This window comes from Vanellus vanellus, assembly GCF_965231255.1.
Source record: "Vanellus vanellus genome assembly, chromosome: 3".
Classification (NCBI taxonomy): domain Eukaryota; kingdom Metazoa; phylum Chordata; class Aves; order Charadriiformes; family Charadriidae; genus Vanellus; species Vanellus vanellus.
The window spans coordinates 111,254,817-111,281,528 of record NC_138907.1 but is presented as its reverse complement, the minus strand read 5'-3'; positions in this window follow the sequence as shown (position 1 = coordinate 111,281,528).

Genomic DNA, 26,712 nt, shown 5'->3' with positions numbered 1-26,712 from the left:
AACAGGATTCAGGTCTGCAGAAGTCACCCTGGTGCCAACGTCCATCGGAGACAGACAGCAGAGCTCCCCGGCTGAAGGGCACTGGAGAGGGACAGTGGAGGAGGAGGACAAGGATGCTAGGGGACATGATGGTACTGCTCCACCCTGCAGCAGCCCCTACTCGGGGACTCCAGCAAATGCCAGGGCAGGGAGGGAAGGGCCCATCTGTGCAGGAGCACAAACATCAGCTGTGCCTCCTGGGGCATTCCCGCCTGACAATGAGCCCAGCTGACACAGGGAGGTGGCAGCTGTGCCGCTGCACAGCATTGCTTTGCTAGGAATGGGGTTATGAACACGGTAGGTGACTACTGCCAGGAGTTCCTGGGGTTTTCTAAAACAGATATTAGGTATACAGAGAGATTTTATTCTTGGGAGTCAAATGGAGAGGTAAGTGGGTTTGCAGCTGAGAGAAAGGTGTACAACAGGCCTCATTACACGGAGCTCTTTCCACGTGTTTTTTACAAAGAGCTGTCCTCACCCTGAAAATTTCCATTCTGAAAATGCTAATGTAATGTCAGGATGGATAAAGGGCAGGAGAAGGGGAGTCTTCTTGCTTTCTAGAGAGAGGTAACTGAGATGTGGAGCCACACTTAGACTTCATACTGCATTGTTCAACTACCCAAAGACTCTTAGTTGAAAAAACATTTTTTGCCCCTGAAGCAAGGAACAGAATTTAGGATTCCTCATTTCCAGGGTTTTCCTGGCAGTGGGCTATAAATCCAGACTCTTTTCATTTATTCTTCCTCTCTCTGGTGACATGAATCTTTCATGCTTTTGGATATAGTGGCCCACTTTCAATGGCAAGAACAGAAAGCAAGACCAGTGTATAATGAGGCGAGATTTCTTCTGGGTGAGGACAGAAATCTCTTGGAAAGTCTTTAGGTTGAAGAGAGTGTGACCCATTTTCCGGGTAAAAATCAATTGTTTAGAATGGAGAAGACTATGACTAGCTTGATTTTAAAATGAATTTGATGCTCTGTGCCATTTTGAACCCTGAACCACAATGGAGCAGTCATCACAGCTAGTGATGCGACTGAGATTTTATGCCCTTCTCATGCAAACGATGTGGCATTTACTCACTTCTCCTATCATCCAAGTGGTTGAGGTTTTACAGTTCTTACAGTCATGCTTAAATCTTTCTGATCAGCCTAAATACATCCTTGGAGATACAGCTTAGTTGTTTAGGTCTCTTGAATCCTCTGTAAATCCATAGTAAATCTTAGGCATCAAAACATCTTTCAATATCTTATGTTGCCTGTCCCACATCATCCTGGAAATCTGTAAGAACTGGAAGCAAATTGCCCATATTCTTGCCCAAATGGCCTTGCTCTGGCGGGGGGGGGGGGTGTTGGACTAGATGACCTGCAGAGGTCCTTTCCAACCCTGACCATTTAGTGATTCTGTGATTCTGTGATTCCCAAGAGTCTTAACCACAAAATGATGTTTCACTTAAATTCAATGAGCGGCACTTTTCAAATAAATGGCAAATACGAAGGATCTCAATTTTTGGGTATTCATTCTAGGGCACTTTATGTGTCACCCAGTTGTGCAGGTGGATAAATATCATGTTCTGGACATCTGCAACATTTCTGATATATTGCCACTGTAAACTGTAAACTCTGACCCAGTTACAATTATTATTCTTTTTCTAAAATCTCAGCTTGCATCTCAAAGATGAAGAAAAAGATGCACAAACGCTTACAGGAATAAAGAAAAGGTTTCAAATCTGCTGAAATACTGGAACTGTTCAGGTGAACCGTAAAATCAGTGAAAAACAAAGAAAAAGGATTCCAGAGTTCTGGTCTCCAAATTGTGTTTCAACTTTACCTACAAACAAAAAAAAACTGTTAGGGGAATAGGTTGAGGTAAATTTTGTTTTCATCCCTTCCCAAATCTTTTAACAACGTAATATCTGGCCAAAACATAGTACTTAATTTCAAGCAGTAATGATCTAAAATTCAAGAAAAGACTGCGATCTCTTTTGTATCCAGTCCTCTCGTATTCGTTCTTTCAGCCCTCTGAAAACTCACTCTCTGCCTGGTTTTTAAAATAGAGCTTTAAGATTCAGCTCTTCAGTTGATAATCTTAGAGAAACTCTGCCCACTTTTATCACTTGAAAATCTGAACTTCAAACAGTTTCACAAAAAAAACCCAAGCAGAAAAAAACCCCTTGCTATACCCAAATTATGCACATTGGAAACACGTCACAGGGTGTGGTGGTATGTCTCAAAATACTGTGTATTATTCCTGATGCACTTTTTATAAACGGCACAAATACCAGCACAAACTAAATGTCTGGGTCTGCATGCAGTAGCGCTCTTTAATGCTCATCATATTTAAAGCTGGGGGTCCTCTAGGCAAGAAGTGACTGTCTGGTTTGGAGGTGATGCAAAGAAGGTCATCTACATTAAATGAACTAGACTGGGCTCAGTAATAGTGAGCCATTCTCAAATACTAATGACCATCTGGATTACAGATGCAGTAGCCAGATTGTCTGTTGTGTCCACCAAGTGAGCTGTCTTACCCTGGGAAAAAACTGTCATCTGTCTGTCTTGCCCTGTAGACATGAGCTTTCTTCCAACCTGTCCACATGGATTTACTGGTGGCAAGGTCATCCCGTTATCTGGAACGTCACTCACTTGCATTTGCTGGCTGCTTAGCAGCTGCCAAAATGTTTGGAGCAGAACAGAATGGCAAGAGGCTGGGAATAAGACAGTAAAACTGAAATATTTTTGAGTTCTTTCTGGTGCACATTTACCAGTAGTAAAAGAAAACAATACCTATTTATTAGCTGAATAACAATTCTTTTCCCAGCTCTGTTTGTTAAATAGATGATTTCAGTTTTAGAGTGTTTCTCTTCTCTGCTCCCACGCTGTGAAACTCCTTCCCTTTTGTTTAGCAGAATAAGCAAATCATTGCAAGACCTAAAATCTTGTTAAAAAATGCACCAGTTTGATTTGGCATTTAATTAACACATTTTTGTTTGGTTTTACAGAGTGAGTCTGACTTTACTTTCAGGTTCCTTTTTCGTTTTATTAATGTAATTATACTTTGCTTTTAAGGGTGGCCAGAGAATCCATGATCTACGTATTTCTGCTCTGCGTTTGTGGTTTTAGCATCATGCTACCATTTATTCAGTAGAGGACTGTAAATATTTTTCTGAGTACAAAATTCAGAAGTTAATTTTCCTGAAGATTTTATACTGCTGAATGTTATCCGTGTGTTTGAAATGCACAATTCCGAAGAAGCTTTGCAAAGTATTGCAGATAGTGAATACATCAAACACTTCCAATTATTTTCAGAGCTTCCTTATATCCTTGCAAGCACATAGAAAATGAAAACCTGAAAGGGGCTAATGCTTGAGTTAACTTCAGATTCCGGAGAAAGCAGTCCTTCGGGAAAAGGTTTCATCCCAAAATCTACAGGTAGATATCCTGGGGATTCATTTGTGATTGTCATGGTGAAGTGTTTTTGCTAATTAATTTTGCTAATGAGGTGATAAACAAACTAAGGGAGTCCTCTCCTTTTTGACACTAGCTCAGATTTCATTAGTAGGAGCTTGTCCGTGGCAGTTGCAGGTAAATCCCAGACACTATTCATTACAAACAGTAAATATACGGCACTGTGATGCTCTGACACCGGTTTCAGCCCAGAGCCTCGGATGATTCTTACAACTGTCAAGCTGACTGTTCAGTAAGCTACAGTGGTGAGCAGGGAAGGGCGTAATTCCATGTCACTGCAACCACATCACATGGCTTTGATGGGAGCATGCTGTGAAGGACAGTGTAGATGATGGGAAGAGGGGAAGGAAGGAGGAGGGCGACTGTTCCTTAGCCTGCCCTGCAAAACGTGCCCTGCAGCGTGTGTTTAGGCACCTGCATTCATGCATAAGTGTATGCTCTGCATATATGCTAAATAGGTGTACAGTGTTAAGTGTGTGCTTTAGTACTTTTTTATACTATGGTTGTGGGAAACATGGCTAAGAAAATAGAGAACAAAGGAATGGTGAAAAGGATATAAAAAAGGAAAGCAAAAGAAAAAGGAAGAAAGATGTTACTTTTTGCTCGCCACTTTCATGGACTGCTAATATAGCCTGTATATATGTGTCTCTGTGTATATAGATGTAGACAAGTGCATATGGTTAGATATTCAGAAAACCTGTGTGCAGACAGAGCTTTTATCTTCATTACATGTGAAAGAGAACCAAGTATATGTGCTTGAAAAAAATCTTGTGTATGGTATTTCATCTGGCATCATCAGAAAAGGTGTTTTCCAAGCAGATCAGAAACAGTCTGTAGCTCACTGTAGCAATTCTGTTTGGAGTAAATGAGCTCTTAATTAGGTGAGGGCTGATTTCTTGGCGTTTGAGACTCTTTGAACCTCTCAGACTGCTCTTCATATTAAGAAAAAAGACTGTTCTTTGTAAAACTTCCTAGCAAGAGGGAACATAGCATATAGGAAAACAGGACTGAAAGCACACAGCCTTGCAAAGGGCATGATGCGAAAGTGAATCAGACTTTGTTTTGCACTTGAAGAATTCCACTGAGACATCATTTGGCATACACTAGAGCGTAAGACAAAAGTAATATCTGCTGGAAGGATAGGTAGATAGGAAGGAAGCATAAGGCCATGACAGCTCAGACCCAGCCTAAAAATCATCCTTTGCTGTGGCAGGTATCACAAAACACATCAGCTTCCTCTTGAAGCTGATTAGTTTCACGTCCTCACAGCAGTAGTGGGAAAGCTGTTTTTTAGCTTCATTCCTGTGATGGTTAGAAACTGTTTCGTTTCCATCATGAACCTCTCCACGACCGTGGTATAGCCATGGCCCTCATATAGCCATCTATACATAGGCTACAGCTACATTGCTAAGCACACCTATCTCACAGGATGATCTCTAGTTTCCTGGCCCAAGTATTGCAGACTGGCTGATATTCAAGGCTAATCCTCTGTAGAGCAGATGAGCAGATGAACCCAATCCACACCATATTGCCCATATGGTGCTCACATACATCTAAAACATCATGACTGTTTTTGTCTGTGGGGGTGGTTCGGTTCATCATATCTAAAAGTGTGAGGACTGTGTTGCAGCCCACAGAATGGCGTTTCCATGACACGAAATAGAGAGTAGATGTTGCATGCTCTGGGCTGTGGCATATATGTGGTGGGGATGCTTGGGGGTTCCTACGTTCTGTTTTCGTGGGAACTGGTTGATTTCTTCCCAGAGAGGTCCTGGAAGTGAAAAATACTGCACATGAGCAGACGAGCAGGAAAGAGCATAAAGAAGTGAAGGTGGGAAGTGAGCTATCCAACTGTTTGTACCCATAACCTTTAGCTTCAGCAGCATTATTTCCCTTTCTGGTTTTCACTGTAACCAATTTTTTATATATTTCCTCTTAGGCTGTTTTGCTAACCAAACAATACAAGCTCTTTTAGTCTCCTCGCATATAGTGATCTCTCCTTTCCCCAGATCATCCCATTAACCCTTCTTTACGAAGAGGTTTAATGCATCTTCCTGGAATGTGAATTACTAAGCTTTTACACAGTATTTCAGATAAAGATTTTCATAGTGCTTAGTAAAAAAAAAATCATAATAATTTTTCTGTTTGAGAGAAAGATCTTGAGTAACATATCAGAATATTGCATTTGTCTTTTTCATATTTGCTTTACAGAGCTAGTTCACTGCAAGCATATTTGCAGTGTAGACATCCCAAACTCAGGCACTTGTCTAGACTTCTTTCATAATCAATAGAGAGAAATAAGTGATTCATCTCATTCTGAAGTAAAGGTCTGAAAAAGGTCAGATCAATAATGTCTGGAAGTGCCTGCTCATCTCCTTTGACTGCAAAAGCAGGCTGGGTCGAGCAGTTAGGAGAAATATGTCTACACTGTAGACATCTGACGTTAGGTCATATGAATCCCTGATTGATCAATACTGAAATGATCACATTGACCTTCCTCTTTGCTGTCACTAACACCTTAGAGCTCCTAACTTACAGGAATTATTCTTGTTATGAACCTGTAATTGCAGGAGCTTCCATATGTTGTATTAATTAAGTAATTCATGAATTTCTATTAGCCCAGTCCTCGGGGTCAATATAACATTTCTACTGTGTGATATTCCAATCTCAATTTTATGTCAGCACCCAAATTGAACTTGCAGGTTCTTATATTTTGTGCTGTTATTTGCGAAAGCTTTCAATTATTTGGTCTCTCAGAGGTTTTTAAGAATCTTTAAGAATGTTGTCCCTCAAATACAAATGTCACCCTCAGTCCAAACTGCTGCCATCTCCTAGTTGGCTACATTTTGTATTTACTGTACAATTCTTAGTTAAACCCCTGCTCCTCTGTTAACTATCTGCCAGTTTAAAAGAACCTTAAATGCCTTAGCAAAGTTTAGATAGATGAGCTGTATTTTAGAGTAAATCTGAATTTTCTTTTTATTAAGGAAGAAACATATCGTTCATTAAAAAAATATTTCTTGGTAATCCATTACTGCATTTACCCGATTTTCAATATAATTCCATGGAGAACTATTATTTCCTCTAATTACTTTCTAAACAATGCACATTCCTGAGGGTCCACTGACTGAATCCCAATTTTCCCCTTCTTAAATATTACTGTTTTATTGCTGGTCTTTTCTCATATATTACCTGATTTGATTGATTCCATAAAAAACCCAGATATAAGACTTGCAATCTTGTTACAGTTCTTTCAATATTCTGAATTTTTTCCCCTCCCATACCTTCTTCAGATTGAACCCTGAGTTCTTTGTGTACCTTGGATATAATTATCATTTCAGTGCTTTCGTTACTCTTTGTCTTCTTTCCTTCACCTCTTCCTATACATTTTCATTTAAAACTGGGGCAAAATATTCCTTTGATACCTGCACTTTATCTAGACTGTTTAATTTCTCCACTATCTCACCCTCAGCAATGAGGAACTCTGTTTCTTCATTCCTTCATCTCTTCTTGCTTATGTGGTTTAGGGTATTTGTCTTAAGTTTTGCTGTGATACTTAACTCACCTATACTATGGCAGTTCTCACTTTGTCCCTTTACTTTCTCACCTTCAAGATATATATTTCAAGCTATTTATTCTCAGTCCTTTTTTCCGTTGCCTGTAGAATCTCTGCTTACCTCTAATATCCTTTCTCAGGTAATTATTTATCCACTTATACGTAACATGTTTTCTCCTTGCTTGAATAATGAGTGACAGGCAAATTCATAAATTTGACAAAGAAATTCCAGGCCTCACATATAAGTCTTTGAGCTCTTCAGCCCAGTTGACATCACTCACTTATTACCTTAATTTCCCACAGTCTGTTTCTTGAATTAAAGACCTGAAACTGTAGATTTGTTTCATTTAAACTGAATCAGCTTATCATCATTCAGTGCAAGGTTTTGTCTGTGATTAGGCCTTCTATAAAGCCTTTGTTACTTAACAAAAATAAGCCAAAAATAATGTGTGAGGTGGTAAGCTCCCTCTGCAGTCAATGAGGAGAGACAGACAACACCAGAAGAATCACAGAATGGTCAGGGTCGGGAGGGACCTCTGGAGATCATCTAGTCCACCCCCTCTGCCAGAGCAGGGTCACCTACAGCAGGTTGCACAGGACGGCGTCCAGGCGGGTTTTGAATGTCTCCAGAGTGGGAGACTCCACCACCTCTCTGGGCAGCCTGTGCCAGTGCTCTGCCACCCTCAAGGTAAAGAAGTTCCTCCTCATGTTTAGATGGAACTTCCTATGTTCAAGTTTGCTCCCAGTACCTCTTGACCTATCACTGGGCGCCACTGAAAAAAGACTGTTCCCATCCCTCTGGCACCCTCCCTTTAAGTATTTGTAAGCTTTAATAACATCCCCCCTCAATCTTCTTTCCTTTAGACTAAAGAGACCCAAGTCCCTCAGCCTTTCCTCATAAGAGAGATGTTCCAATCCCCTAATCATCTTTGTAGCCCTTTGCTGGACCCTCTTCAGCAGATCCCTGTCCCTCTTGAACCGGGGAGCCCAGAACTGGACACAGTACTCCAGATGTGGCCTCACCAGGGTAGAGTAGAGGGGGAGGATGAACTCCCTCGACCTGCTGACCACACTCTTCTTGATGCACCCCAGGATGCCATTGGCCTTCTTGGCCACAAGGGCACATTGCTGGCTCATGGTCATCCTGTTGTCCACCAGGACTCCCAGGTCCCTTTCCACAGAGCTGCTCTCCAGAAGGTCAGCCCCCAACCTGTACTGCTGCATGGGGTTATTCCTCCCCGGGTGCAGTACCCTACACTTGCCCTTGTTGAATTTCATAAGGTTTCTCTCCGCCCAACTCTCCAGCCTGTCCAGGGCACACTGTTAAGATGGCACAGCCTTCTGGCATGTCAGCCACTCCTCCCAGTTTTGTGTCATCAGCAAACTTGCTGATGGTACACTCGATCCCTTCATCCATGTCATTGATAAATATATTAAACAGGACTGGACCCAGTACTGACCCCTGAAGGACACCACTAGTTACTGACATCCAACCAGAGTCTGCACCACTAACCACAACCCTATGAGCTCTATCTGTCAGCCAATTCTCAGTCCACCGCACTGTCCATTCATCTAACCCACACTTCCTAAGCTTGCCTACGAGGATGATGTGGGAGACAGTGTCAAAAGCCTTGCCAAAGTCCAGGTAGACAACATCCAGTGCCCTCCCCTCATCCACCCATCCAGTCACCCCATCATAGAAGGTTATCAGATTAGTCAGACATAACTTCCCCTTGGTGAACCTGTGTTGACTACTTCAGAGGAGTTGGCCAATGAAAGGTCTGACTCTCGCTCTAGAAAGGCTGGTCTCAGCTTCTTGAATTAGAGGTACCTTAGCTCAAAAGGCTTGGGTGTCTTCCCTGGCTCTTGCTTTTGGAGGCCGCAATTGGTGAGACGTCACTTCCACAAATACAAGAGCTCTTGTGTTATTAGTGACATTTGTTTCCCATTGTGCTTGGAGGCAGTTGGTTTCCCATGGTCATGTAATTCCCAGCAGTGTTGTGTGTGTTGTATGTAAACATGTGTGTCTAAAGCATTCTACAAATCTTGAACCTTATTGAGACTAAACCAATGTTCTGCAGGCTTTTAACACTGTTTCAGGATGAACTTCTTTACGATGTTTCCCTAATGTATTTATGACCCACTGTAATCCCATTTTACTTGTCCCATCACTTCTTATTTCTTTCCACTATCTCGCTGAACTGATGTTTTGACATGATGATAGTATTATGATTCTACTGACTATGCAACAGAGCTCACTGCCTTTACCTTATTTCTACCAAGTTTGGATTTAGCAGGGAGTCAAAGGAGACAGCTTTCCCATTAGAAGCACTTGATGAAGTGCATGAACCCTTCCAGATGCTACTGCGGAGTCTCCTCTTGCCCTTTCCCCCTCTATACATATGCTGCGGTATACTGAATCCTTATTTTTACTTCTCTCAAGCCACTCATATACTTCATTCATTTCAGCCCCGTGAGCAATTAACTTAATCAAGCCCAACTCCATTTTTTTAAAACTAAGGCAGAACCTGTAGGAATAGATGTGACTATCCTGTCAATTAGGGAGTGACAGGTAGCTGATTTGCATTATAACAATGCTATTTTATTGTTTCTCTGGGATCTGTTTCCTCTTCCTCCTACTCTTTTTCTCTCGCTTTTTATTCTTCAGTTGCTTTATGGCTTCACCTTTTTCTTGCTGTTGACTTCCTTTAAATTTCACTTATCCCCAGCCCTTTTATTTTCTAATGTCTTTCTAAGAAAAATCACAACTGTATCAGTGGTCGAATTAAGTCCCACGGGGTTTGAGCAGATGTAAGCTGAAGGTGATTAGTTCTGTTGTGAACCCTGCCAGCTGCTATGGTAGCTGTAAGAGCTGATGTCATGTCCAGGCTGATGGCTTAGGAGACCTCCAAGCCTGTCACTGTATGTATATCTTTAGCAGTCCCCCAAAAGAAGGTAAAAATGTAAAAGTAACCCTGGCTATTACTGGTCTCAGTGCTGAAAGATATGTCGCTGCCTTAGAAGTGGTAAATCCCAGGAATTTGCAAATTCTTTTTGTTCTTATTTATGAAAAAATAAAATTGTTGCTTTGCTACGGGAAGTGCCCTGACTTTATAATTTAACTTATAGTACTGCTTTACTGGAAGTATCGTGAACTATGTAATCTAGCAAACTTTGTAACTCCCAGAGGACAGTCTCTGAGAGATTTCAGCAACAACTTAGGTTTCAATTTAAGCCCTACCAGTCAGAAAAGGTATCTTTTCCTGGTCTAGAAGTAGAGGTTATGCAAATGAAGAATTATCATTCCTGAAGCTGAAGTAGAGAATGAGGTCCCAAGCCTACTTCACTTTTGGGATAAAAAGGGCAGATTTTCACTGGTTTTCAAAAGGCAGAAAGTTGTGTTCAAAATTTAGCATGAGCTTTTGGTCCCTAAGTTCTAACATGGTCTTTAGCTGAAAAAAAAAAAAAAAAAAAAGAGAGATGGTGTTCTAGGATTCAGATTCTTAATTCTGCATGAAAGTTCCCTGGAAGCCTTGCCATGCCTGAACTTAAAGCAGTGCACATGACGGAGCTGCCTTGAAACTGCAGTCTCTGAAATTCTAGGCCAAATTCCCTTGTGCTTCAGTGGAAACTCATTGGATGTAATATATATCTGCGATCCAATGCCTTTTCAAGGAATAAATGTCCTTTCTGATGAAAATCTATTTTAGTGGGAAATTCTGTACTGGTGCTAAGAAAAATACTAGAAATAACGAATATCCCACTGAGGGAATATTTGGTAAGTATGCAAATCTGAAAGTGAACTGAATAATAGGGTGCAGCTGGTTCTTAGTCTTATATTTGACTGTTGCTGTTCACATACAGTACAACAGCCGTGCATGGGGGAGGAGTGTTAACATGATATTCAGTGAAGGCTGCATGGCGTGGGTGTATCACAGTTCCAGGAAGAGCCTGAGGTTATGGTTAACAGAGTTCACGCCAACTCTTCATTTTAAAATGTAGCGGCACACTGTAAGTCTACTGCTGACAGAATGAAGTTTTACTGATGCTTGACATGGTGACTAAACTATTAGGCCCATCCAAGCTCGAAATATAAAGCTGTTTTCTGACAGCTTATCAGAAAACAAGACTAACTGCTCTTCAGCTGAATATTTGCTAAACCTCTCTCATTCCTCAACCAGTATAAATTCTTGTGACACACATTTTGAAAATCCACTTATGCATTTCACTTTGTTTGGGAATTCAGGCCTGCTTTCCATACAGAGAAAGCCTGAGCTTTCTTATTATTTTATTAGACATCCTAAACAATCTGCTGTTAGCTTTTTTTTTTTTCAAAACTTTCAGGTTTCAGGCAATCTCTAGTACCACTGCTTGTAAAATTTAAAACAGACTGACTGATGCATGAAAAATATGCTTCTAGCAGAAAATATCGTGCATTGTCATAAGATAGGTTTTTCTCACATCCTGCATCTTTCATTGCTAGATTTGATGATTCTCTTCTGTGAAATGCATTTAATTAGTCCTGAAGATCTTATGCAAAACAATCACAAAACTCTCCCTCTTTTCTGTAGTGAGTACACTGAGGAAACAGCATTGCCTCTAAAACTAGTTCCTCTGCAGCTGACTTAGAATGTGTTTCTCATTCACTGTCTTGACAAGTTTTGTGTCTTCTTAGGTTTTAGCAACTTCAAAACTCTGGTATTTCTCTCTCTTTATTTAGATTGGTCACTATATTAAAACGTACAGTAAGACACGGAAAAAAGTAAATATAAATCATTGCATGAATGAGACTCTTTATATATCCAGCCAGTGTTCCGTATAACCAGTTTTAGATCTTTCAGTGACAATATCTATTTTATTGGGAAATACAATATTTAAAAACGCTTGTTGGGGGGGGAATATCATGATCTTTAAATACTGAAAATGGAATTCTTTGCCTTTATGCAATAACCATAAAATATATTTCTCTTCAGGTGCCTTTTTCAGAAAAAATGAATTTTAGTTATTCACACCAAAATGCATTTGAACAAAAAATAACTTTTAACACATGACATTGAAACTTACACTAAGGAACTTGATAAACGAAGTACCTTACTGTTTGGCCAAAACCATAATTAGTGTCTGGAGGAGAGATTATTCCATTGTCCAGCCATCATATTTCTTTCCACAGCCTCCATTTTAGTCAAAATTCCCTGCAGTCCAGAGTGTTCACCACTTTATCATAGGTCTTCTAATTTATTTATTTAATTGTGAAGAATTTTAGGCCAGAACAATACAATATTTTCAAATCTTCAGGAAACAGGAAACATGGCTGCTTTCTCCTTTCTGCTTTCCATAACATTGTAGCTTGTTGACTGCCTTTTGTTTTGCAGTATAATTAGAATAGTATCTGTAGAATGGGAGTATCCTTACAGTACATGATTTTCATAGTTTTCAAATACTTAAGCATCACTTGGCATTTAATTACCTCCCCCTCTCCCCAAAGCCATTTTTGTAAGCTCTACACCTCTGTCAGCAGACTTATTCTTTCATTATCCTACTTTTGAGAAAGCTGTTTTGTTTTGAAACATATATTTTTAATTAAAAATTTCACTTATGCTCAGAAGGCTTAGGTATGCGTCACCATGTACAAGCCTATTTTTTTAATCATAAAAGTCGTATTGAAAAGCAGGTCTGATACAGAGAAGAGTGTGGATTTCATCAGTTAATTGTATGGTTACACTGTTCATAATCACTTTATTTGCTTTTAATGGCAATGAGATGGATATTTCCAAAGGAGTCGTATTGTCCTCTGCGTAAATAACTAATTGTTTTGTTATTAAATACTTAAGTACTCAACATGCCCTGTAAATTCAATCTGCATGTGAAACCAAATCCCCACACTATACCCAATTTTCATTTCATAGAGACACGTCACTGCATCCAAATAGTGCCCTGGTTCACCTTTGGGTAAATTCAAAGTCATTTCTTTTTCTCAAGAGGTAAATACTCTGACACTTAGTGATTAATTATTGCAATGTTCACTGATTACTTTAATTGATTTATCTCTCTTTCTGCTGGAATGGAGGTGCGGAAGCCAGCCATTCACACAACCAGAGAGACATCTCATCTAGGAAGGTGTCAGCACCGAATCTGGATGGGATATAAATGCTGCTCCTTGTTGCCTCAGCTGAGACAAGTAAATGTGAGATGTTTCTCCTTTGATCTGAATCAGGCAGAAGAGGTTAACACAAATATCACCTAGCGTATACATCACTTGGAAGCTAATCCACTCATTCCCCCGCTACAGAAAACATGTCTGGGTACTTTTTCCTCAGGGCCCGAGTCTCCCCCTACTCCCCAGAAAAGCATGTGCCTGAAGGCCCTCGTTTTATCTGCTTTCATCCAGATTGCACAGCTTTTGCTGTCACCCATATTAAAGGAAAAACAAGCTGAAAAGATAGAAGACAGCCTGGAAAACAGCTGATCTTAGACGGCATCAGTGTGGCGATCTAAATCTGATCTAGTCACACTAGGGTCCCTTTATATTCAATAAGGAGAAGCAGGCATTTTAAAGACAGGATCCATCTGACCTATATTCAGTGTCTACTGTAAGACATTAAGATGAATCATACCCTAAAAGTGCCTATTTCTTTTTATTGACTATAAGGAGAGTCTTGACAATGGCTCAGTTGTAGACAGCTACATTCACTTTTGTTGCTAGTCAAAGATGTGCTGGGTAATTGCTAATGGATTGAATTACTAAGATGGAAAGATTCTGGGTGGGAAAAATATAAAAGAGAGCTATTACAGGAAAAGCAACGTCAAGGGAGGTGCACGCTAGTTTAAGGCAATGGAAGAAAAGCAGAAGTAGTGAAATAGTAGAAGGGGGCAGGAAAATCTGAGTTCAGTTGGCATAAAGGTGTCTATATTAGCAAATAATTTAACTCAATAGAACACACAGATTAAAGCAACGAGTATAGGATCTTTATACCTGTACTGTATGCTGTTTGAGGTTTTTATTTCAGTCTAGATTTAGTGTGGTTCCCTGGACTGAACATCCCTACCATGAGTATGTTTCTGAGTTGACTAAAGGACCAATAGTTGATTGGGATTCCTATATCCCCACAAAGGGCCGAAGCACATTTGGTGTGCACCTATAGCACAGCTTCCAGAAGAGATCTGGTTTGTAAACACTAAAACCTGTGTGTGAACCCAGCCAACGTGCAATAAGTGGGGATGACTGAGAGAGTTATTTCAAGACTTCACAACTGCTCTGAACCAATATGACAATGTAAATGCAGCCTAAGACAGACAGTTCGCATATAAAATTTTAAATTGTAATGAAACAGTCCGCTTGACATAACTGCCTAAAATCCTAATGGAATTGGTGAAAAGTACAAATCTCCGAGAGCTGCCAGATCATCGGTTCAATAGAGGAACGAAGGAGGACAAGGTTTTCCTCTGGAAGTCTTTGCTGGCGCTTTTCTCTCCTTTTCACTTTGTGTTGATTATATGGGACACGTGAGGAAAATCGAGCAGCCTGGCACCCACTCTGGCAGCACACAACGGTGCGTGGCAGGTCTTGTGGGAGAAAAAGCAGGGGCAGGATTTTCTCGTAGGGAAACAGGTATAGAGTTTGAGCTCAGATCCTGATTGGAGATTGAACAGTACCTGATCACCAACAGTTGACCAAAACAAGAAGAAGGAGACAGGTGCAAGGAATGAAGACGTGACATGACAAGTGTGAGGAAATTAATTTAAATTTGAAATACTCTGGAGCTAAAGTACAATTTTACATTAGGCAGAGGACAAAACAATACATATGGAGAGTTCTGTTTGCATTTGTACCACACTGTCCAGACCTTCTGTTGCTATGGTTTTGTACCACCTGTCTGCTCTCAAGAATTGTTTACCTCTTTCAGTACTGCGCAGGATTATTTAGATGGTTATCTCAGCATGATATATTGAGTTACCTCTGCCTTCATATGCTGAGAACCTGAATTCTGTAAAAAGGGCCCGTTGAACCATTGTGTTACTCCCTTATCTCTGATATTTTTTTCTAAGAACAGCGTACGAGTCTTAATCATAATAATTGATTGTTTTATAAGAAGCCAGATGTGTTTTTCAGAAAATTGGAAGAATGGTGAATGTAAGGAAGGCCATTAGCATGCAAAAAGACCACAACATGAAGATGAAGCCAGTTTTCCTTTCAACTTCACAAAATAATTTTTTGCATCAATTATAAAACGCATGCAATTTTGTTCACTTATGATTTGGAGTTAGTGAAGATGTGATCCAGCTTTTCAGGTGGTGTGAAGTAATGTATTTTTATTGGCATCAGTTTAACTGCTTTCATTTACATCTTCTAAAGATACCACTTATAGGATGACATATACATTTCAAACAGTGTATCATTCTCTTAGCCTTGGAAAGACAATGTGCCTAAGAAAGACGTAGATGGATTCTTGTGCAACAGCTCAGCTATTTGTTTGCTAAGTTCCATTCCATTTTGTCTGCAGAAATCTATGGAAAGCAGTACAAAAATCTCATATCTTAATCAAAACAAACTTGATTGTATCCAGGGGTCCCATTGGAGCACTGAAGCCCTCATTAATGTTGATAGGGTGCAAATGGCAATGATCTTCCAAGTCCAGCTGGAGTTTCTAGGCATAACAGTTGGAAGTAATGTTTCTTTACATGTAAGCTGAACGCAGACAAGAACCGAGAAACCTTATTCTGATTTTATAAAGTTATTTAAAAAAAGAAAAAGTTGTCTTTTCAGCCCCAAAACTTTACTCTTCTTGAGTATCACAACTAGATTTCACAAAGGAAGTCAGTGTGAGGAACAGGAAGCTTAGGTAGGGCTTAGTCAGAAAGAGATCTCCTGACTCTGAGAATTCAAAACAAATAATATGTCATGCCCAGCCTCTGTATGACAGAGTCTGTGAGCAATCAAACATGTGCTGTTTATCTGATCCACCATTCTTCTGTGTATGAACATCACTGTTTACACCTCTCCCCTTCAAAAATTCTCTACCTGGCCTTCATACATACGGATATACCACAGAGCTGATCTTCTTCATCCTGCCAAAAGTGTATCAGGGCTGCAAATCTTCAGTAAGAAGAGAAATACGATGCACAGACATCAAAGGGAAGAATTGTAGACGCAGGCTATAGCAGTTAGACTGTAGCCTACCTGAGGTGGAAATTATGCATGATTGGGATAAAGGGAGTACCCTCTCAATTCTCCTGGAGAGCGAGAGAGTGCACTGGATAAAAAGCTCCTCTTTCACCACACAAATAAGAAGAGTCTCTAAACCCTCCCCTTTGCAGACACCTTTATTATTGTTAAAGAGTATCTGGCCTGCTGATTCCCATCATACCATTTTAGGTGCTTCAGAAGACAATGGAAGGACATATTGTCTATGGAAATGGTCCCAAACAGGGCTTTGTGAATGGACACCTCTCCGAGCCAGAAAGGGGGGCGGTGTGTGTGTGTGTGTGTGTAAGTCTGATCAGCAAACTTGTCGTATCTGAAAAGAAGCTAAAACACAGATAAAGGTAGACCAGAGGATGAGCCCTCTCATCATCGTTGTTTAGTACGGCTGAATGTTTTCAGGAAATAGAGGTAACAAACTGCAACTGATAATGTGAAATTAAAATGGTAATGCTCTATAATTAGTAACATAGGCTCACAAGACAAGAGAAGGGTTTCTTTTTACTGCTTTATGGCAAGTGATTGAAACTCTTTATAATTTGAGGAGAGAGAACTGTGGAGAGCAAATCCCAAATTTAGCATTTGAACCTGCATGGAGCTGCTGACTGCCCTATAGCTATAGGTTAAAAATGAATAAGCACCACTGAACTCTTGCTAGCACTGACCTATGCAAAAACTTTTCGTCTGTGTGAACTCTGATCAAGCATGAAAAACTCAAATCTGTGAAATTTTTATCTAAACCTTTTTGGTTTTAACCCAGTTCCTTAGAAGGCTTAATATCTCTTACTATTTAACATTTCAGAGACACCAGATCCTTGGGGAACTTAATTTATTATTTCTTTTAGAGAAAAATGGAATATCATTAAAAATAATTATTGCCATGAAGAATATTTTTTAATAATTAAATACTGTTTAGGTCTTTAAACAAAATATGTACAATCAAAGAACAGACACAACAGAAATTTTAAATTCTTTGTCCTGCTTTATATAAGTTAAACTGCAGGATCAAAACAGTCCCTCTGGCCCTAAATTCACTGTATCTGTGCCATTTGTAAATGCCCTTTTCCATTAAATAAACAAGTCTTTACCCCTTGCCCTTTTTATGGCACTAATACATATGGAATACAAGAATTATCTTAAACTAATCCCTAGACTTTAATAATTTTTAATAATTTGCAATCAGTTAATTGTTTACTTGGGACTGCATCACAGGATTTAATTTCGCCAGTTCAGATTAGTATTAGTGACTCTTCCAAAAGAATTTGAATCCTCCTTTCTTGTATTCAGACAATGAAATTCTCAATCATTGCCTTTCCAAAATAATCTGCATCAACTATCTCAGTTTATTCCGTTAAAATCTAATTCTGAAATAAAATTTGTCTAAAGTACTTACATTTCTATAGCTTTCTTTGGTATAGGTCACGCACAGAAGTGACATCAACAGGTTCTAGCAACAGTACTCCTTATATTAAGCAGCGATTTTGTTCTACAGCCCCCTGCTGGAGTGTTCAGATGGCAGTTTTTTGCGAAAAAGAATTTGAGATATAGAGCATAAAATAACATCTTTCCTATCATCTTTAATTCTCAGCATCCTAGAATTTATGGGATGGTCTCTTTCGTTCAGTTGTGCCCAATCTTTCCATATAATATAATACTTGCAGTATTTATGGGATTTCAGGCTCAGTTTATATTTAAGTTTTTTCAGGGACTGAGTTTTGTACTGAAGCTCTACTGGGTTCTCTATTTTTTAGGACCACCTAAGAAGGCTTTATCCCTGCAATTTTCCAAGATATTACTTCTGAAAGGAAGTAAACCCTTCAGTGGCCAATGTCTCCAGTTCTGGCAGTGTAGGAGCATCTTATTGCTATGCCCCAGCAGCGGATCAGGTACCAGACTACCACTTTTGCATTGTCAAGGTCTGTCTGCCATCTGGAGGTCCCGGGATAACATCATCCAAATCATGAAAGGCAAGGCCAGGAAGAGTGGCAGACAACAATTCCATGAGGAATATCCAGTCTAGTCCTAGGACACCAACGAGGAGTAGAGAGAGGTACACTGGTGATACAACTGATCTTTGATTGTGAATGACCTTTTGCAAAAGACTTTGCCAGATTTTCATGGCTCTGAAATTCTGTCACAGTTCCCCTGCTTTGGTGCCAGGCATTTCTGCAGTGGTGGGCACCTAGGGAGCAAACTCACCAGTGATTTTATTACATCTCCAAGCCAAGGTGGTCGGTTGGACCTGCTGAAGGTGGAGCAGAAGTATTAACACAGTGCCCTCAATGTCACTAACAGGTACCCACTTGAGGCTGGTCTGGAACTGAAGCAGAAATGTAAAAGAGTTTCTGGAAATTATTGCAGTAGGTGGGACTGAAAATTTATAGCATTCTTTTCCCTTTTACTTTTCTGGGAAAGCTTAGAAGAAGGTAGTTTTTTGTTTTAACCTGGGATGAAATGGGATTCCTAGTCTTTTTTTTTTTCTTTTTTTTTTTTTTTTTTCTTTTCTTTCTTTCTTTCTTTCTTTCTTTCTTTTCTCTTCAGACTATGGAGCAGACATTTCTGTCAAGTACATGGAAAGGCAGTCCATAATTTGGAGACTCTCTTGCTTGCTCTCCTTTTATGGATATGCGTTAATACTAGATTGTTTGTCAGATGCCTATCTTTCTTTAAGCAATCTGTCCCCATCTGTGGCCTTAAAAGGGCTTCTGTGTGCACTTAATCTGTTCTAAATGACCCAAATAAATTATTACTGTGCTGATAGGACCCCAGTAAAGCAGGTTAGCTAGTCCTTAAGGACTGTGACTGAACTGCTCCTCTCCTGAATTCCTTTCAGTAGGAAGGACTGGTCTGTAAGCTTATCCTTCAGTAAGAGGTGGGTGCAGCTGGGAAATATCTGGTGCAGGCTGCTGGTCTAAGCAGTCTCTCTCTGTAAGGCCAACACATTTCACCTGTACAAACAGCATACAATGTATTTGCTTGACAATTTAAAAATATTTTTTCTTTGATGGCAACCAGAAATTTCTGCATTTAATAGCACCTGGTGGTTCTCTTGACCGTGTCAGGTAGGAAAAATGAGTTTACTCTCCAGCAGACGCGTCAGTGGCCCACTCACTGTCCCTTTGTGAAGGAAAGCTTTTCACCCAGTACTGGTCCTGTTTTTCACCCCATCAACCAGGAGAAGTGCTGTAGTCCAGTCAACAGAGAACATGAACCTGGCCAGGGATAGCAAAACGTAACAAGACGTTAGAAATTAGACTCATTTCTCTAACATTCTCAAGTGGTGAGTGTTGGTATGTGTTTCTTTGAACATGTACGGTGTACTGTGTTCTCTGAAAGTGGAGGAAAGAGAGAGTGGAAGGAGAGGGTCCTCTGAGTCCCATTTCTTTGCTCTGTGGGTGAAGACACCAGGAGAGAGTAAATACGTATTTACATTAAGTATTTTCAGTGTGAGATTAAAGGGCAATCCAGAAATTATGTCCATTTATATGCATAGAGGTATAGCTGTTTGCAAAGGGGAAAAAGGTGGGGGATAAGTCCATAGAAAATCTTTTTAAAGTAGGAAGAAGGATTTGGGCAGAACGGGAGAAAGGGGAATGCAGATTCTCAGTACTACTCTCTTATAAGTCATGCTGTTGAAGGGTAGGTGAAGAACTCATGGTGAATCCACAGGTGTATATTATATGATGTATATACATACAACAGATATATATGGCGTCCTGGGCAGTCATTTTTTTGGAAACTGCCAGTATAGACTATACACAAACTTGCCACTGAACTGAGAAAGAATCGTCTGGTTTGTGTGGTCTCCTTGGAGGCTGTGTCGCTTATAAAGGCTCCTCATGTCAAGTGTGCAGAAAGCATCTTGATGACACTAGCATTGAACCATCCTTACTGACAACATCGTAAGACAACCAAATGCACAGCGACAAATGTCTGGCAGAACCTGCAAATAATTGTGCATGCTCTCTAGGAGTGCAATGGTCAAAAGTGCATAAGCAGAAGGCAAAAATTCTTTGTTGGAGTTAAGTTAGGTTGGCTTGAGGTGCAGATATTGGTATTTTCCTTCACATAAGAAGATATGTTGATCCTTTTTAGTCACACAAGGAGGAAGGTGCCAAAGTTTTGAAATAGATTGGCAATACCAGCATGGTTGGTGAAGACAACATATGCGACTGGCCTACAATGATGAAGCATCACTGTATGCTCGCAGGGCATATGCCGGTGCTCACTGTATAATCACCTATTATAAACTTAGATTCAATGAAGACTGCGGGGGAAGTGTGTTCTGTTGATAGTCTTGGAGCGGCTGGATATGGTATTCTTATGGAATATGGCAATGATGCCTGAGTTGTCATAAATCTTGTCAAGGATGAAGCAGATGGAGAACAGCCTTGCAGAAGCTCCTTGATAATGACAGCAGTAAAAGATTTGCTAACTTGGAACTGTAAAACATCAGCTCTATAAATGTCTGATACAGCCACTTTAGTGAAGATAATGACCCTGTTAAGACAGGGTCCAAAGAATAGTGTGCTGCTGCTCCAGAGCTATCATGATTTCCTGGCAAAAGGTGGCCTTTTGCAGCCTGAAATCAGCAGCCTTCTGTCTATGGGAAGTTGTGGTTTCACATGTGAGTGCTCGTGATAACGTGTCCCAGACAAGTTAAAGAAAGACAGCTTCACCTTGGTACTGATGGCCTACAGTATTTGTGCTTCTGTGCTACAGAGGAGCTGAGAAATATCTCACAATTATTCTGGTCAGGGTATCATGGCTTATGAGAACAGGTTGCATCTTGTTGATCCTGCCATGAACCAATCTTTCTCCCATTCTCTCCACCCCCATCATCCCAAGCTGCAGCTAATCACTTTTTGCTACCACGAGATTAGTAGGAATGCTGAGTTCCCAGACTGCTTGTTGGTGCGGGTACATGTGGTGTGGATGAGTGCAGGGTGGCGAATTCTGGAAGGGCTGTGGGGTGGTGGGTGGTTGCTGTGCCTGTAGGTGGCCCATGTGGGAAGTGTGGACATACCGGGACACAGTGAAGGTTCCCTGAGGGTCTGCAGTACAGAAGTAAACAGAGCAGACTGGGAAGGGATGTCCTTGTTGGGATAGTCTTTGGAAGAAAACCCCGTAGGCTGTAAGAATTTTCAATAGTCTGATCTTTCTTTATATCTGGTAAAAAAGAAATTGGGGGTGAGGGAGGATGTTAAGAGAGTTGTATCTCTCTCTAAATGTTTTAAGTCAAAATAAAAATTAAATGCATAAATTGTTCTTTCTCAAGTTGAGCTGACTTAGTCTTAGAGAATACTTCCTACCTGTCAACTGCAGAGTCTAAGTGGTCACCACCGAGATAATGCAGTTCCTGAAAGTGGCCACTTCAATTCACGTTAAAAAATTGAGGACTGGTAATAAAGTTAAAACCTAAATGAATATATAGTTACTAAATATCCACCACATCTTGTTAATTCTTTAAAATTCACATGAAAAGAGAGTATCATCTCTCAATTTTCAGTAGTCCTTGAATTCTGACCAAAAAATTTGCAAAGTCTAGGTCACGAATTCCTGTAAAATAATATTTATTTCAGCTCATGGCAAGACCCTTTTTTACCGTATCAGAGACGTAACCTCATTGTCTTTAGAACCCTTGTAGCACAATATCAAAAAGGGCCTGTCATCTGATAAAGCGGCCTATCTTATCCTTACATTTTCTCTTACTACCGATCAGATTCGGTTTGTGTGCAACACAGAAAACAGACCGCTACTGAAAGAAAGAACAAAAGGCAAATCATTGTAAAATCTGAACCGCCAGAATTAGGCCGTCATGTTACAAAGTGGTAATTCTTTCTGACAGCCTCAGCTGTACCAATCATGACATTCGGCAAATTAGCCAGGCCAAGAACAAATAAAAAGAAGAAACAGGTGTGAAACCAACTTCCTGCCTCCCAGGATAAATGCATTGTACACTGAAGGGCAATGCACCTGCACTATTGTTTCTAGTTGGGGGGGGCGGAGGGGGGGGGGAGAAGCTTTTAAGTGCAAATACACTTGAGACTTGATAAAGACAAGAGACTTCTCTATAATTTGAGTGTAAACGGGCATTTTCTTTCATGATCGTTTATAATAAGTTAACTCTTTGAGGAGGCATTTAGAACGGTAGTTTGAATAAATGATTGCTCTGCAAGGGAAGATGAAATAAGGCTAAGCAAAAAGCCTTTTCTGGGCTTGCCAGAGAAATTGGGGAGGGGTGGGGGGACCTTACTGTTCCTTTTCTGAGTATGACCTTGCTTCTTAAAGCCACGGTTCTGGCTGAGTAGCACCTCAGTGGGCTGCCAGTGGGGTTAGGAGAAGGAGCCTGCTGCCATCGTCCTGCCGAGCCTTTGAAGGAATCCCTTCCCAACCAGGTGATGTACAGGGTACTGCACTGCCTGTGTTTGTTTGCAGGAACCAGAAGAGATGTAGAAGAGTAGGAGACAAGAGTAGAGCAGCAAAGGGTCTCTAGTCTGCGTACCTCAAGGGGTTAATTTTGTTGTTCTGTGCCTGAATTCTGCTCCTTCCTTGGTGCTCGGGAGCATTTGTTTCATGATTATTGCAACGGGCAGGCAAAGGAATGGGAAGGGGAGCGACTGTGATTTAAATCCGAGCGGCTCAAATCTCTGCAAGCCAAATCTCAGGCACTAGTGAGACTGCTTTCTTGGATATTTTCTCGACTGGTGCAGATATGGTTTTTCGAGGCATATTTTAATAAATTAATCTCTGAACACATGCAGATGGAGACTAATAGCATGACTGGAAGACTGGTACCCCTGGTATTCATGGTTACAATAGGAAAAGGCAGAGAATAAGAGAATCCTTCCTCCACTGAGGCTTCGGGATTTTTTTTTGTCCCTAATGCACATGATTTAGAATACCCATATTGCCTCTGCATTAGGGAGTACACCAGGAGTAACATACTGAATAGATATTTCTTAAGGGGTAGTTGTAGGACAGCTGTGAAATGGTTCCTAATTTTCCTAGGACAGCTGCTGAGCAAACACATACCACTGCCTTGTGGGGCAGCAGCTCCTCCCTGGCTCCTGGGGACAGACGGACACCTGCAACGAGCAGCGGTTTACAGCAGCACCTGTGCCTGAGGAAGTGCAACAGGGGAAATTTCTGTCATTCTCATGCATCCCTGGGAAAAGGACAGGAAGCAGTGGTTTCAGAATTATGGTAAGCGGAGGGGGACCAAGAGAGGTAGATAAGGCGGCTTCTCGCGTTGACCTCAGATTGTCCCCAGATTTGTTTGTAACATCATATACAACAAGTTCTGCTTGGTTTTGTTTGGTGCCTGGTTCCTGGTGGCTTTTGGTGGTGTCACTCTGAGAGCTGACAAGGTCTGAGCAAGCCCAGCTCCTCACGCACTCTGAGAAAAGACTGGTGAAATAGCATGAAGTTATTTTATATAAGTTCCGTTCCCGCACTGAAGGTTTGCTAAGTGAGCATGTCTATGCAGGGTCTCAGGATGTTTATTAAAGTAAATGTTGCCCCCTGGCAGATGGGTGCCTCCTCCACCTTCCACTGCAGCCCTGTCATCCTTAACTACGAGGTCATCCCTGTGACAAAATCCTCTGGAAAATGGGTACCTGTGCACTCTTTATGTCATATGATCCTGCCGTTAATTTGAAGCAATTTAAGGCCAGAGAAAGAAAGCAGTTTCCATGCTAATGTGAAAGTTGTCTGTGATGCAGTAGGTGACGGTAGTAGTATAGGTATCATTACTAACCAGTGCTATTATTTTATAGAGTGATGGAGAGCTAAGGAATTGAGATCTACAGGACAGTACTGCTACTGTGGCAGTTTTCTCTAGCTAAGGAACAGAATTGCAAATGAAGAGGCTGTAACAGCTTCGCTTAAGTATTATTCAGAATGAGTTGTGCACTTGCAGTGAAGATTAGTGCTTGACTGCACATGACTTTTTATTTATTTATGATTTTGTTCTGTGGGAAATATGACAAAAAAAGACTTACTGAAGTTCTGTGAGTGAGCACAAGCACTTGCATCATTTTAACATCTGTCACCGAGCACAATTGATAATGGTGACTGCTATTATGGCATCTTCCTCCCCTCCGCACAAGGCCATCTGGGATTTGTGTTATGTAAGAGGATTAGCATTTTTGCTTTCCTCTGTTATTTAAAGTATTTCTCAGAACTAGTTTTTGAATAATAATAACAACAACAATAATAATTGGGCTGTTTTCTGTGGGGCTTTCTGAAAGGAAAAGTCGGGAATTCTAAAGCTACTGCTCTTAAGTCGAACACCTGGCTTTGCCATTTGGGTTTGAATGGGATTCACTTGAAACAGGATTTTTCAAGCTGTGGTGGATAGGACTGATGGAAGGCTGATATCAGTGGATGAAGTGAAGGATAAAGCATAAATTATCGTGAGTGGATCAGTTCCAGCAAGGAAACAATTGTGATTTCCCTTTCCTCCTCTCAGACCTGATTATTCATCACATTGTTTTTAGGGAAAACCTCAGCTCCAAATCATATCTCATAAAATTTTAGTGGTGGCTGGTAACATTGCCTGCTAAGAGAGCCTGATATTTATCATTATCTGACACTGGCTTGGGTTGTTTATATCTTTTTAAAAAAATTGAATTATTTGGGCTAAAATGTCTCATATTGAGTGCCTCCTTAAGACGGAGAATTCTGAAAAGTTCTGATCAAAATATCTGACTATTTTTCAGAATCTGCTAAAATAAAAATAAATAATTTTACCATGAAAAAATGTAGTGTTCTAGGACTGTCAGTCAAATTCACATAAGCTGGAGCTAAAAGTATTCTAAGGCAGGATGAGGGAAAGAGGGCAAGTGAGAAGAGAGATGGTTTTAGATCTTTGACAATTTCTGTGTTTATAAAAGCTTTTCAAATTCAGCCAGAGACGTATATTTGAAAAATGACAGTGTGATGGAACCTTAATGTGGCGACAGCTTTGAGGTTTTGGTCTTCATCTTTCTAGAGTGAACACACTAAGGGTAAAAAAAAAAAAAAAATAAAGGAGGGATAAATTCTGATATTAGACTTTATTTGAACAAACACTGCAATAATTAACTTTTCTGACTGGAGAAACTCAGGCAAGATGGAGTAAAAGTAAAACGGGTGGTATACAAATCTCACTCTGCACAGGAAGTTCATAGACTCCCACTAGAGAAATCTTGGACTGCAGGTAAAGACCCTGAGGACCCCATAGACCTTAGCTGTGCTCCAGTCACTCACACATCCTGACGAAGACGTGCGTAAGAAACCTCTGCAATAGGGCTTACTATACACCAGTAAAGAGTACCGAACTTTTTTTTTTTATTATATTTTTGTAAATTCTGCTCTGCTGCTGGTGTGGGAGCAGTCTGCTAAAAGCAATAAAGAAGTAGTCATGTCTTCTAGACGGGGTGCTGGAGCTACAACTGAAAGAAGAAGAATGGTTGAGTGAAGACCTGGGCCTGGGAGCTCAGTACTAGCGTTAGCATCCTAGTGCTGGATCTTGGATGGGAAACTTGCAGTGGAAACAGCAATTGACTGGAGCAAGAGAAGGTAACTGAAACTGGCTGAGGTTGGAGGTTGATGCTGGAACAAGGCACTTGGGCAGGGAGACAGAGGAGAGCTAAAGTGGCCGGCAGCTCTGCGTGCGTCAGCATTTACTCCCTTCAAGGCTGCAACAAAGCCAGAGAATCTTGAGCCCTACTATTTCTCTGCTGCCAGCAATTTTCATGAAACCTCTAGCAGATTCGCCGCTATTAATGGTAAGTACATCAGACGGACATTACTGGGTCAGACCACCTAACCCAATATCCTGTCTCCTCCAGCAGCCAGCAGTAAATGCCTAGGGAAGAGTACAAGAACAGACCCACAAAGTGTAGGTCAATGCATTCTCAGTTACCGCAGTTTTTTCACATAGAAGAGGTCTCTGCAGTAGACATAAAGTTTTCAAGTAGCTGCTGACTCACAGCAAAGTCAAAATAGCATCACATGATGTCTTTGCTTTCTTTTCAGCTCGCTTGGTTGAAGTGCATGAGGAAACCACACACAAAAGCGGCTGTGCCGACAGTGTGCACTGAAACACAAGCAAGAGGCATTCCTGACCTGCTCCTTCTCCCCAGGCTTCCCTCTGACCCGTGGCTGCATGATCGCATGCTTGTTTTCCAGAAGGACTCAGTCCCCTTCCGTGCCGAAAGCGGACCTGACGCAGAGATGAACCGATGCAACGGACCAGCCTGCTGTATGCCACGGCTGTGGGCAAAGTTAGAAGTTGGGAATAGAGAAAGATGGTCTTGGGGTGAATCAGTGGCATTTTCCCTGAGTAACTGGACTCTGTCACTACCCCGAAGACCTGCTAGGGTACTCATTTGAAAGTAGCCCTTTAAGGATGGCCACTGTCAATTAGATTAATTACACCTTACTTTAAAGGTCTAAGCATCTAGATACCT